Source organism: Felis catus, chromosome C1 (assembly GCF_018350175.1).
Source record: "Felis catus isolate Fca126 chromosome C1, F.catus_Fca126_mat1.0, whole genome shotgun sequence".
In the NCBI taxonomy this organism is placed as follows: Eukaryota; Metazoa; Chordata; class Mammalia; order Carnivora; family Felidae; genus Felis; species Felis catus.
The window spans coordinates 177198674-177211372 of NC_058375.1; the positions used below are offsets into that span (position 1 = coordinate 177198674).

The 12699-nt window shown below is 44.1% G+C and overlaps 2 protein-coding genes across 9 annotated transcripts in view; one reads left to right on the forward strand and one right to left on the reverse strand.

Moving 5' to 3' along the window:
• NEMP2 (nuclear envelope integral membrane protein 2) overlaps positions 1-12699 on the reverse strand; it is a 123543-nt gene that overhangs the window by 12317 nt on the left and 98527 nt on the right. For all 6 annotated transcript variants that reach the window (XR_002744889.2, XR_006583430.1, XR_006583433.1 and 3 more), the window contains exon 12: positions 8527-8705. The gene's annotated coding sequence lies outside the window, so the exon portion shown is untranslated. The remainder of the gene's footprint in view (positions 1-8526; positions 8706-12699) is intronic.
• Positions 465-12699, forward strand: part of MFSD6 (major facilitator superfamily domain containing 6) — a 78164-nt gene continuing 65929 nt past the window's right edge. Inside the window, exon 1 of one of the 3 annotated variants that reach the window (XM_023259553.2) lies at positions 465-832. The gene's annotated coding sequence lies outside the window, so the exon portion shown is untranslated. Of the gene's footprint in view, positions 833-1406; positions 1429-12699 lie in introns of those variants that run through there. The other 2 variants (XM_023259552.2, XM_045034147.1) reach the window with 2 other exon arrangements.

Below are 12699 nucleotides of genomic sequence, written 5' to 3' on the forward strand. Positions count from 1 at the left end.
TACCTCCTTCAGCAACGCGCCAGATACTCGGTAACACCTTCCCAATTTGAAACGCTGATGTAGCTCCGGTGTATCCTACCCCCGCGAGTCCAGGAACCCACGCCGTTTGCCTCCAGTCCCCTGCCCCCTTCCTCTCTCCCTGGTCAACTGAGGACAGTCTGCCACGCTCGGGATCAGAGGCTCTGAGATAGCTCCCTAAGAGCGTCAGCACTGTGTCTGCGCTTAATAAGCGCTCAATAAACGCCAAGGATGTAGATTCCCAAGCAGGCCGCCATCTCCTCCCCGCACCCTCCCGCGGGAGCGAGGCCTGCATCACTAGCCTGGGGAGGGAGCCGGGGCGGGGTGGGGTCGGCTGGGGTGCCGGGATAGAACCTGCGTCTGCTTTCCCCTGCCCTGAGCGCTTCCCCGGCAAGGCTGGTTCCGGGGGTCCCCCGGGGCCGGCGGGGCGGGCGGGAGGCCGGGAGGAGCGGCCGCCGACGCATCCGCCGCCGCCGCAGGAGGCGGAGCGCTGCACCTGGCGGCGGGTGCTCGGCGCTCAGCCCTGAAGCGGGTCCAGCTGGTAGCCAGCGGCGGAGGCACCCGGTCGTGGAGGAGCAGCAGGAAAGGTCGCCCCGGAGGGTGCGCTCGGTTCGCCGCTGCGGGTCGCCCCAATCGGCCCGCATCCCTCGGCCGCGCCCCGCCCGCCGCAGCCCCCGAGGAGCCAGCGACCCGCCCGAGATGGTGCGCGACGCCCCGACAGCCGCCGCCCCGGCGCCCCGAGCCGCCGCCCCGCGCCGGGGGGAGATGGCTCCCCGCGCCCCGCGCAGCTGAACGCCAGCGCCGCCCGCAGCAGGTGAGTCGGGGCCCGGTGCGCGGGGAGGGGGCGCTCGGCGGGGGCGGCCCAGCAGCCCCACCCAAGTTTTCCCCTGCGGGGGCCGGGCCTGAGGGCGGAGAGCCCCCCTCCGGCGCGCGCACACCTGCTGTCGGGGGAAGGGGGCCTCGGAGGCGCTGCTCCCGGGGCGGGCAGGTGTGGGTGTCTCGGTTCCCAGTCCCGCTGGCCCGTCGCTCTCTCCCTCCCTCCTAGCCTTCCTCCCCTCGGCTTCTGTGTCGGCTGTCATCTTTATAGGGCGCTGGGGAGGCAGCAGCCGGCACCCCCGGCGCCCGGCGCGGGCAGCACTTCCGCAAACGTAACTGGAGTAGGGAAAACAAAGGCGCTGCCGGAGGGAGCCCTAGCCGGGTGCAGGCAGCAGCAGGGGGTGGGGGTGGGGGTGGGGGTGCAGGCAGAGGGCTGGGCCCCGAAGGCCAGGCCGTTCTCCGCCCGCTCCCTCCGGAGCCCTTGCCATAAACATCCTTGGGGGAAAGGAGGAGGCGAGAACCTCCAGACGGCCCCAGTGAAAGAACGTGGCCGCCCGTGTGCGGGGAGGAAATTGACAGCGTCTGATTCCCCAGGTGAAAAAATACAAAAATATACCTCCCCCGCACCCCCCCCCCGCACCCCACCCCAGGCCTGCTACCATGTCCTGCTTCTTTACTTAACTAAAGTCTAACATGGTGTAACATGTCCCTAGAGCTCTTGGAGGTGCTAATGGGGGTTACTGGCCTTTCTCGGTCCTATTTATTCCCTACATAGCTCGCTGTTAAATTTAAGTAGGATACTGAAAAATTTCAGACGCAACTTACCCCTTCATCTACCTCTTCCCCACGTAGAGACCGGTGGGTTAATTACCCTTAAGGCAGGTACACGGTGCATTTTGCCTCTCCCATACACATTCACAGCCACAAACATTTCCTTTTCATCCAAAAATATTTAGTAAACATCTTACAGAGCTCCTGGAGCAGAAAAAACCCTGCCTAATTGTTGTAAGAAAAAACCTTAAATTAAGGCGTTGAGTTTCTAATTCCTATTGGTGTCTACATAGCTGTATGTCCTTGGGCACATCACATCTTCCCCAGCCTCAGTTTTTTCACATGTAGAAGGAGATGGTTGGATGGTATGGTGGCCAGGTTTGCCTTTAATTGTTCTAGAAGTTCAGGATTTTGTGGAAATCCAGCCTTTTCAATATAGATGGATATAAGGGGTGGGTGGACAGTTAACCAACAACATATGTGTATTTAGTAGATTCCTGCTGTCTGCAGGGCATCCCTTCCCTAAGACACTGGGAGCTAGCCAGCTAAAGGTGTATGCATCATCGATGGTTTGTTAACTAAAAGGAGAGGAACCTTAGTCATTGGGAAGATTGACTTTTGACACGTTAAGCTGCTGGTCATTAGCAGACATGCAAGCTATTTTCAGTTATTTAGTGATAGTCAGATGGCTTGTGTTTATCACAGGTTGGAAGTGAAATTTAGGATTGCTTAGGAGGAGGCTGGGACATTGCTGTTTAGCCCAGTGCATGACACTGGGGGAGTAGGACAGAGGATCCTGTTTCAATAAGGCATTAAAGCTACTAGGCATGTTTACAGTAATTTAGGCTCTGTTTCTATACAAATAAGGCAAACTAAAACACAAAGATAAAACAGCAAGGTTTGCATGTGTTCGGTGGTACAAGGTATTGGATCACCAAGTCTATCTGGACTGTTGACAGTAATAAGGCATTTTTTGAGCACTTAACTATGTTCAAAACACAATCTTACACACTTAATTTCTAGATCTCTGAGAGATGAGTCTTTTCCCCAGCATTGTGAGTGACGAAAAGGAAGCTGAGAAGAGTTAAAGAATGTACACAAACCACATAATCGGTGAGAGGTGGAATTAGGTTTGACTCCATGTCTCTGGCTCCAAAGCCTGGGAAGTTTCCACAACGTGTGCCTCCTTATTCAGGACCCATTGGGCCTCACCACCTAAGCGGGTGCCCTCTTTTGCTTTCTGCCTTTGAAAATTAGCTACATTTCAATGTACGTGTATTACATATGGTAACAGTTTTCTATGTAAGATCAATATTTATATTGCAGGCATATTAATGCAAATATATTTACCCATTTCTCACCATTTTTAGGTTGAAGGCAAGTGTAAGTACATGAAAATGACCAAAGATAAATTTAGTTTTAGGCAGACAGGATTTTTTTACTTCTTTTGATACTCAGTAAGTCTTGACTTAGCAATTGCATTGTAGGGAAAGGGAGAGATGGAATAAATGTAAATGTGTCTGTTAGCCACTTTGATACATTGTCTTGGGGAGAATTAAGATACAGTTAAGTGAAAAAGGCATTTGAAAAAGATTTATATGCAGATACTTAACGGTGCATACAGGCACACATACGCCTCATTGTCTGCAAACCGTTGACACATACGCCTCATTGTCTGCAAACCGTTGACATTGACTACTTGAAGGAAGTGGGATGGGGTGATGGAAAGAGGGTGCTTTTCTTTTTTCCTTATGAGGTTATGTTTGGGTTTTTTATTTATTTTTATTTATTTATTTTTTTTGTTTGGGTTTTTTAAAAGGGCCTGTATAGCCTGAATTTTTTTTGCCCTAAATCCCGAAGGACACACTGTGTGTAGTACTTGGCCCTAGCGATGATTTCAGTTAACATTTGCTTTGTAGTTGGTTTTCATTCTCCGTATTTAGAAGACACTTATTTATCACTTTGCGAAGTGGCACTGTCTTAATTTAGTTGGCCAGGAAGCTTTTGGAAACTCTCAGAGTCATTTGTTACGACAATGATTTATTGGTGCAGAGCCCAAAGCAGAAAACCAAACCAAAACAAATAACTGAAATTGTTAAACAACTAAACCTTGAGCCTATATATTAATATGTATTTGCTATAGATATTGAAACTTGTCTTGCTAGTCTGTGGCTCTAAATAGCTCCCAGCACACCCACACCCCTACCCCTACCTCAGTACCCACAAAAACTACCCAGAGTGTTGTATTAAAAGTAGCCTCCCTCCGCCTTGGTCTATTGTCATGTAAATGCAGCTAAGCAGGGGATGTGCTGATGATCGAGTGGAAGGGAGTTTTGAGGCTCAGAGATGTGAAGGAGAACCCTGTATTACCTTAGGTTCTGGTGGTGCTGCTGCACTTAGGCAGCGGGGGGAGGGGTGGAATGGGAGAGGATGGGCCAGATGGAGTGAAATTGAGGCTCTGAGAAAAACCATATTCCAGAGGTATGGAGAGAGGATTGAATAAAGGAGGGCTAAGACACCTTTTTTGACATTTGTTGCGGTGTGTGTTTGAGAAGACAAATTCAGAGAACATTTTGCAAATAGAAAACCGGAAAGTCCAACTTGAATAACTCCGAGGGTACGCTTTGATCTGAGGCCAAGAGTGGGATTGGGGTAGAGTGGGAGACTGGCCCTCATGAGTCAGCAGAGGCCAGAGGGAGCTCTGGCGTGGCTTTGTGGAGGATAAAAGGAGAACTAGAAAGAGGAACTGGTGTTGTCTCAACAAGCCTGATTTGTGGGTTAACTGTGCCAAGGGAAAGTGAGTAAGGAGCCTGAGGTGGTAGTTAGCTGCCTGTGTGACTCTGTAGACAGACATCCACTGCACAGCTCGGTGCCCTCTGCTTTCCACAAGCTGCCTCCCCGTGGGCCCTTCTGCCCATGGGGTGCAGAGTAGGGACGTGGCCAGCAGAGGAACCCTGGAACCCCAGAACCCCGGAACAGTGGAGGAGTGGGGCCCTATGAGCCATGTGGCAAATTCTTCTCTTGTAACTGCACTGGGTACTTTAGGGACAAGGTTAAGGTAGAATTGGCCCCAAGGTAAACAAGGCCTGTCTCCAGCATAGTTAAGCTTCTGCAGCTATTATGAGTGCCTTCTTAATTCTGTTTTAAGATAATTTATGTGGAGTTGTGTTTATTGGACAAATGGAACCCAGACTCACCTTTGTGAGGGAGTTTGAATAAAAGATTTTATTGTTGGGGTGCCTGGGTGGCTCAATTGGTTAAGCGTCCAACTTTGACTCAGGTCGTGATGTCACAGCTCGTGAGTTCCAGCCCCGCATCAGGCTCTGTGCTAACAGCTCGGAGCCTGGAGCCTGCTTCAGATTCTGCATCTCCCTCTCTGTCTGCCCCTCCCCTGTCTCTCTCTGAGACACGCTCTGTCTCTCTCTCTCTCTCTCTCTCTCTCTCTCAAAAATAAACATTAAAATTTTTTTAAAAATTAAAAAATACAAGATTTTATTGTTATGCTTCCATAGGATAAAGATAACTCACATTTTAATTTTATTTACTACATAATCAGGTTCCCTATATTTTGAAGGTATGATATCTTTTTTAAAATTATTTTTTGTTGAAGTATAGCAGACATACAGTGTTACATTAGTTTCAGGTGTATAGCATAGTGATTCAACAAGTCTGTACCTTAAGCAGTGGTTACCACAATAAGTATAGTTACCATGTGCCTCCTTACAAAGTTGTGGCAGTATTATTGACTATATTCCCTATGCTGTACTTTTCATTGCCATGACTTATTTATTTTATAAGTGGAAATTTGTATCTCTTAATCCCCTTTACCTATGTTGTCCATCCTTTCAACATCCCTCCCCTCTGGCAACCACCAGTTCTCTGTATTTATGAGTATGATTCTATTTTTTGTTTGTTCATTTGTTTTGTTTTTTAGACTCTACATGTAAGTGAAATCATACGGTATTTGTCTTCCTGTCTGACTTATTTCACTTGGGATAAGACCCTCTAGGTCCATCCTTATTGGGACTGGCAAGATCTCATTCCTTTTTACGGCTGAGTAATATTTCATTGTATATATTGTATATTTCACTTATATATATTCTTTAACCATTCATTAGTGGACACTTGGGCTACATATCTTGGCTATTGTAAATAATGCTACAGTAAACACAGACATGCATATATCTTTTCCAATTTGTGTTTTCATTTTCTTTGGGTAAACATCCAGCAATAGAATTACTGGATCCTGTGGTAATTCTATTTTCAGTTTTTTGTGGAATCTCCATAGTGTTTTTCATAGTGGCTGCACCAATTTACATTCCATTAACAGTGCACAGGAGTTCCCCTTTTTCCATCACAAAGATATAAAATCTTTTAAGAAATGTCTCAAAGCCAGGGAGCCTGGGTGGCTCAGTCGGTTGAGCATCTGACTTCAGCTTAGGTCATGATCTCATGGTTTGTGAGCTTGAGCCCCACATGGGGCTGTCAGCACAGAGCCTACTTCGGATCCTCTGTCCCCTTCTCTCTCTGCCCCCCCCCCCCGCCCGCTCATTCTCTCTCTCAAAAATACATAAACATTAAGAAAAAAAAATGTCTCAAAGCCCTTAAAACAGGCCTTTTCAGTTGTCTCTTCAAGTGAGCAGGAGCAGCCCAAGGAGAAGCCGACTTCAATTTAGCAACTTGCTGTGACTTTTTACAAACTACAGAATCAAGGGTGCCCTGATTGTCAGTCAGCTACCTTGTACTTAAAATAATGCCTCTTTTATATGTATTTTATTTAAAAAAAATTTTTTTTTCAACATTTATTTATTTTTGGGACAGAGAGAGACAGAGCATGAACGGGGGAGGGGCAGAGAGAGAGGGAGACACAGAATCGGAAACAGGCTCCAGGCTCCAAGCCATCAGCCCAGAACCTGACGCAGGGCTCGAACTCACGGACCGCGAGATCGTGACCTGGCTGAAGTCGGACGCTTAACCGACTGCGCCACCCAGGCGCCCTGTATTTTAAAAGTGATAAATGCTCAGGGCACCTGGGTGGCTCAGTCAGTTAAGTGTCCGGCTCTTGATTTTTGGCTCAGGTCATGATCCTGGGGTAGTGGGCTCGAGCCCTGTGTCGGCTCCTCACTGAGCATGCAGCCTGCTTGGAATTCTCTCTCTCTCTCTCTCTCTCTCTCTCTCTCTCTCTCTCTCTTTCTCTCTCTTTCTCTTTCTCTCTCTCTCTCTTTCTCTCTCTTTCTCCCTCTGCCTCTCTCCCCACTCACACTCCCTCTCTCAAAATAAAATAAAACATATTTAAAAGTGATAAAGGCTCATCGGAGGAAAATCCAGCAAAGTGTAAGAAAAAAAATTAAAGTACTCCTCACTTCACAGAAATAGCCCTAGTAATATTTTGTTATTTTCTTCAAGTTTTTTTCTAAAACATATTTCATATGAAGCACATAGACTTACAAGTATAAACTCTTGCAATACAGAGGGGTTTTTATCCTGCTTTTTTTTTTTCACTTAATGTGATGCATATATCATAAGCATTTCTCCATATTCTATTCAGTTCTATTCAGTTCTATTTTTTTATCCTATGGATATAAGTTTGTATTTTTCTCTGACATGGATATGCCACGTTTATTTAACTGCTCCTGTTACTGATTGCTTCCTGTGCTTCAGCTTTGATTATTATGAAAAGTACAGAAATGAACATCCTTACACTTAAATCCTTGCATTCTCATGAGAGAATTACAATGAGGGTGCCTGTCAATCTTCATCCTTACCAGCACTGAATATTTTCATTTTCAAAAGTATTGGTAGGGCATGTATGTATTTTTACTTTAATGGGCTAGGTAATAAGTCATTTTCTGAAAGAAATTTATAGCTCATGCTAACTCTCAAGAGTTCTAACAGCATAAGAAACAATTTTAGATTATATATACTGGAATGTGTTAGGATATAAATTGTTGTTTTAGATAATGGCATTTAGGGGATATAAATAAAAATCATAGATAATAGCTATATGTCTGTAGAAAAATGTATTTTAAATCTTGCAGTCTATATTTTGATCCAAAGTATAAACTCATAAAATATGTGTCTGAGCACCTAGAAATTCCTAAAATGCCTTATCTTATGGGTAGATCATACTTTCTGTAACCCTCTTAACTTCCTTGGTGTCTTAATGGTATCAGAATGGTCAAGTAATGACACCAGTCTTTTATTGAATAAGCTTTCATCAAATACCCATTGCAATTATAACATTATTTTACGTGTGTGTGTGTGTGCATGTTAGTGCTCTAACCTAATGTTATATTACTAATACTTGGAGTTGTGTTTTTATTTCTCCTTATAATTCTTATTTTTACACAGTCTGCTTTTTCAGTGTTCCTAGTATTTTTAGATCTTGAACCTATAGTCCTATACCAATATATTTACCTGAGTGAGTCCTTTTCTGAAAAGATTTGAAAAAAATTGTATCTGTCTCTGTGTATAAAACAGGCATTCACATAACTAGATTGAAAAATAAACCAAGAAGCATTTTAATAATATTGTAATTCATCTTTTTTTAAACTATTGTATCTTCCATCTAAGTTGCTCCTCAAGTATAGCAAGCAAAAATTTATTGAGGAAAATCTTTCTCTAAAACCTTAAGCAAATAACTTCTTTCAGTATCAACCTTTTAGAAATCTTTTGTTTCAGGCTTTGAAAAGATAAGTCTAAGATTTTTCATGTTGGCTTCTTGGCAAAGAAACAAAGATTGCATTTACAGCCACTAAACTAGTAAATAATTCCGTAAGATTAAGTGTTGACTTGTGGTGGTGGCCAGGTTCACCGTGGCCGGCTCTGGTGCTGACCCGGTTACATGAAAGTAGTTACGCTTGGAGGGTCCCTTGTCTGAGAAAATGCATAGAAAGCTAGAAGAATCACACGAACACTTACCAGAGAAATAAGTGCATGATGGTAGCATCAGTGTACATCCAAAAATGAGTAGAAGGCATAGGCGTGACACATTCGTTTTAATGCTTTCAAAGACTTCTGGCAAGGACTCCATGGCTCCCACAGGTTGGAACTGTCACTCTGGAGGAAGCGAGTGGCTGGGATTCCATCCATGCCCACTGCTGTGGGTAGAGGGGAGTGGTGAGTAGGGAGGCTCTGGACGGGCCTGTCTTGGGAAACATGTTGCTGGCATTCCAGAATTGAAAAATAGAAAGAATTTCCTCTAACTTAAAAGTGATGCACTCTGGGGGTGCCTGGCTGGCTCAGTCGGTGGAGTGTGCGACTCTTGATCTCAGGACCGTGAGCTTGGGCCTCACGGTGGGTGTAGAGATTACTTAAAAAATAAAATCTTTAAAAGTAAATACAAGTTCTGAACTCTGTAACGCCCAGGTTCTTTCAGCACTCGTGCTTCAGTAATCTGGGTACTGCCACTGTTTGGAATATTAGTTCAGTGGGGAGACGGTTCCTAAGTGTCAGCAATTGAAGTGCAACGAATATTGGAAACCGAGCCTATTCATTAGTATGGTTATCCTACACAAGCAGTTTCCTTGCCCTTTCTGGCTATTGATCTTTGTTTAGGGAGAGATGACTGTACTTCGGTTCTATTTTTACAAACCTTCTGTGACCCTGCCCCCCCTTAAATCTCTTCATTTTCCTTCCTTTTTTTAAAAATTTTTAAAATGTTTATGCACTTTTGAGAGAGAGACAGATAGTGTGAATGGAGGAGAGGCAGAAAGAGAAGAGACAGAATCTAAAAGCCTCCAGGCTCTGAACTGTCAGTACAGAACCCAATGCAGGGCTCAAACTCCTGAACTGAGAGATCATGACTTGAGCTGAAGTCCGATGCTTAATTGAGCCACCCAGGCACCCGTCTTTATTTTCCTTCTTGAGTATCAGCAGCAGCATATTCAGTTACTTTCACTCCTTATTTTGAAACATCCACTGGATTTTGTTGTTGTTGGAGAAACTCACAAGATCGAAATATCTTTTAAAAAACATTCTGTTCATGTTGTGATTTGAACTGTTACTTGTTCTTCACACTAGGCTTGTTTTAAGGCAGGAAGTTTATTTGAAATGTAGAAGGAAATGAGGTTCTGGGGCCTGCTTCAAATTTATACTAGAAGCTACTGGCACAGTATTTAATCAGAAGCCAAAAACAAGAATCTGCTTCCACGATGGTTGATGAAGTCTAAGGACCTAAATTACCAATTTTTAAATGACATTTAGTTGGGTCTTACGCAAAGTGAAAGTGAAAATCCCCTTGGCATTTTTTATTACTAAAGCCACATTTAGGATTAAAGACTATTTCCTCCTCCACATCCACACCCAGAAGAGGTGAGAATAACTTGTTCCTTTCACCCTCTTAGCAGTATGAAGGGAAATATGTTAGGATTTCGGCTCCTATCTTTCATGTTTATTATGTTACAAATATAATTAAAATGTTCCTACAGGTGATTATATTTTATTTTATTTTTTTTTTAATTTTTAAATGTTTATTTATTTTTGAGAGAGGGAGACAGACAGAGTGTGAGCAAGGGAGGAGCACAGAGAGAGGGAGACACGGAATCCGAAACAGGCTCCAGGCTCTGAGCTTTCAGTGCAGAGCCCGATGGGGGCTCGAACCCACAAACCATGAGATCACGACCTGAGCCGAAGTCAGATGCTCAACCGACTGAGCCACCCAGGTGCCCCCAGGTGACTATATTTTAAATGAAAAGGTATTTCTGGTCTGGAGATACCTAATTGTCATTCCAGTCCCTAATCCAACAGTGTGTTTTTGTTTGTTTGTTTGTTACATTTATTCATTTTTGAGAGACAGAGAGAGCACAAGCAGTGGAGGGGCAGAGAGAGAGGGAGACCCAGAATCTGAAGCAGGCTCCAGGCTCAGGGCTGTCAGCACAGAGCCCAACGCGGGGCTCAAACTCACAAACCAAGAGATCATGACCTGAGCCGAAGTTAGACGCTTAAGCTTAACCAACTGAACCACCCAGACACCCCTCCAACAGTGTGTTCTCTAGTGAGTCAGTGTGCATCCTCTCCCACCTGATCGCCTGCAAAAACTAGGCTGAGGACATGGAAGTGGATATAAACTTAAATCCATAAGCACTGATGGGTAAAATTCTAGCCTAGTTCATGGGTGGTGCCAAAAAGTTCTAGAATACTCACTTGGGAAGGATGTTTCTAGAGTAATTGTAAAATATGGCCTAGCATTTCAATGAAATAGTACAGCTTGAGGAACATGATCACAATCATCACCAGCAACATATGTGGTTTTGAGTTAGAAAAATACTTTTTCAATACATTATTTCATTTATGCCCTAAAATCCCTCTGTGAGTTAGTTGACTTGGGTTTGTGTTTTGATCCCCATTTAAAAAAATTTTTTTTTAACGTTTATTTATTTTTGAGACAGAGAGAGACAGAGTATGAACAGGGGAGGGGCAGAGAGAGAGGGAGACACAGAATCTGAAACAGGCTCCAGGCTCTGAGCTGTCAGCACAGAGCCTGACGCGGGGCTCGAACTCACGGACCGTGAGATCATGACCTGAGCTGAAGTCGGACGCTCAATCGACCAAGCCACCCAGGCGCCCCTTGATCCCCATTTTATAACGAGTAAAGGGAGGCTCAAAGAGGCACTGGTTTGTCAAAGCCAGGAGAGCAATTGGGACTTCTCTCTGTACTTCCTAAAATTAATCTGTCACATTAAACTTTAGTAAAATATTATATATACAATATATTATCATCAGGTAATAATCAAAAATAATCTTTATTGGAGCCTACAAGAGTAAAGGGCAATATGCTGAGCACTAGATTCCTCATTCAAGGAGATTATAATCTAGTTGGGAAGACAGGAAGTACTTATAAAAAGAGCAATCAAATTATCCACAAGTCTTACCACAGCTCAGGTGTGAGACCAGTCTCCAGAAACAGAGAAAGGAGTCAGGAAAATATCGTTAAGTTTATTCTATTTCCAGATGTTATAAAATATTGCATTAGGTACAATTCATAGAGTACTATCCAAAGTAAATTCTATCACAGAATATTAGTACTTATAAATATGTACTGGTTAAGACCAGTACATTAAAAGGTCAAATGTTAGGAAAACCTTAGTAGGGTGGCAGTAGCAAAATCCTGCCATTCTGTTTTCTGCACTGAAGCTATAATAATCTTTGTACAATACAAATGTGACCATTGTATTCTATTCTGTTTCATTCTCTTCAGTGGCTCCCTGTTGTGCTCGAAATAAATAATACCAACAAGTTCTATATATTATATCGGGCACTAGGCTAAGATTGAACTGCATTATGCTTTTTCATCCCCCCTGGCTACCCTAACGGAAAAATATTATTACGTTCCTCCTTTTGTAGATGGGGAGACTTTGAGAAGTAGCTTCTCCAAGGTCATTGATCTAGTCAGTGGCAGAGCTAGGATTCTAATCTCTGACAGTCCCTAATCCCCTGCTCAGTGACCTCTTAGTAGTGTGTAGAAGGCCCTTCTTGATTAGGCCCTCCCCTGCTCCTCTTGTGGATTACTCTCTCATCCTTGAAGACTTCCTTAAGGCCCCACCCAGAGACTTCTGTGTCAACTCTGCTTGCTCCTGTTTTAACATACAGCATCGTGTATTTGGCTGTGCTTACCCCTCTCTCTTTCTTACCACGGGACTTGGTAGCAGGGACTGGGTCTTCACCATTTGAATTACTGATCACCAAACACGCATCCCATCCAATTGTTGGTGCTAAGTTTGTATTTGTTGGATTAAAAAAAAAGAACATCTTAATTTTCATTGTAAGTGTCTAATATGGTATTTTGTGTTCTCTCCTGTCATCCCTCAGCATGATTTGTAGGGCCATCTGTGATCTGTTGCTATCTGCTAGCCTCAGATGCCCTTCAGCCCCAGTATTACCATTTTAAGGATCTTCTGTTATCTCTTCTCTTCCCCCATCCTGGAATAGTTTTCCCTTTCATCTTTGCCCAAGGCAAATCCTACATATCTTTCAGGGTTCAAGTTAAGTCCCTCATTCTCTTGACAACCTCTGTCTGAAGTTTGGGCTCTCTGCTCTGAGCCCCAGAAGCATCCCATTGTCTGTTAACATTTTCTGTTAATTATGGGGTGCTAT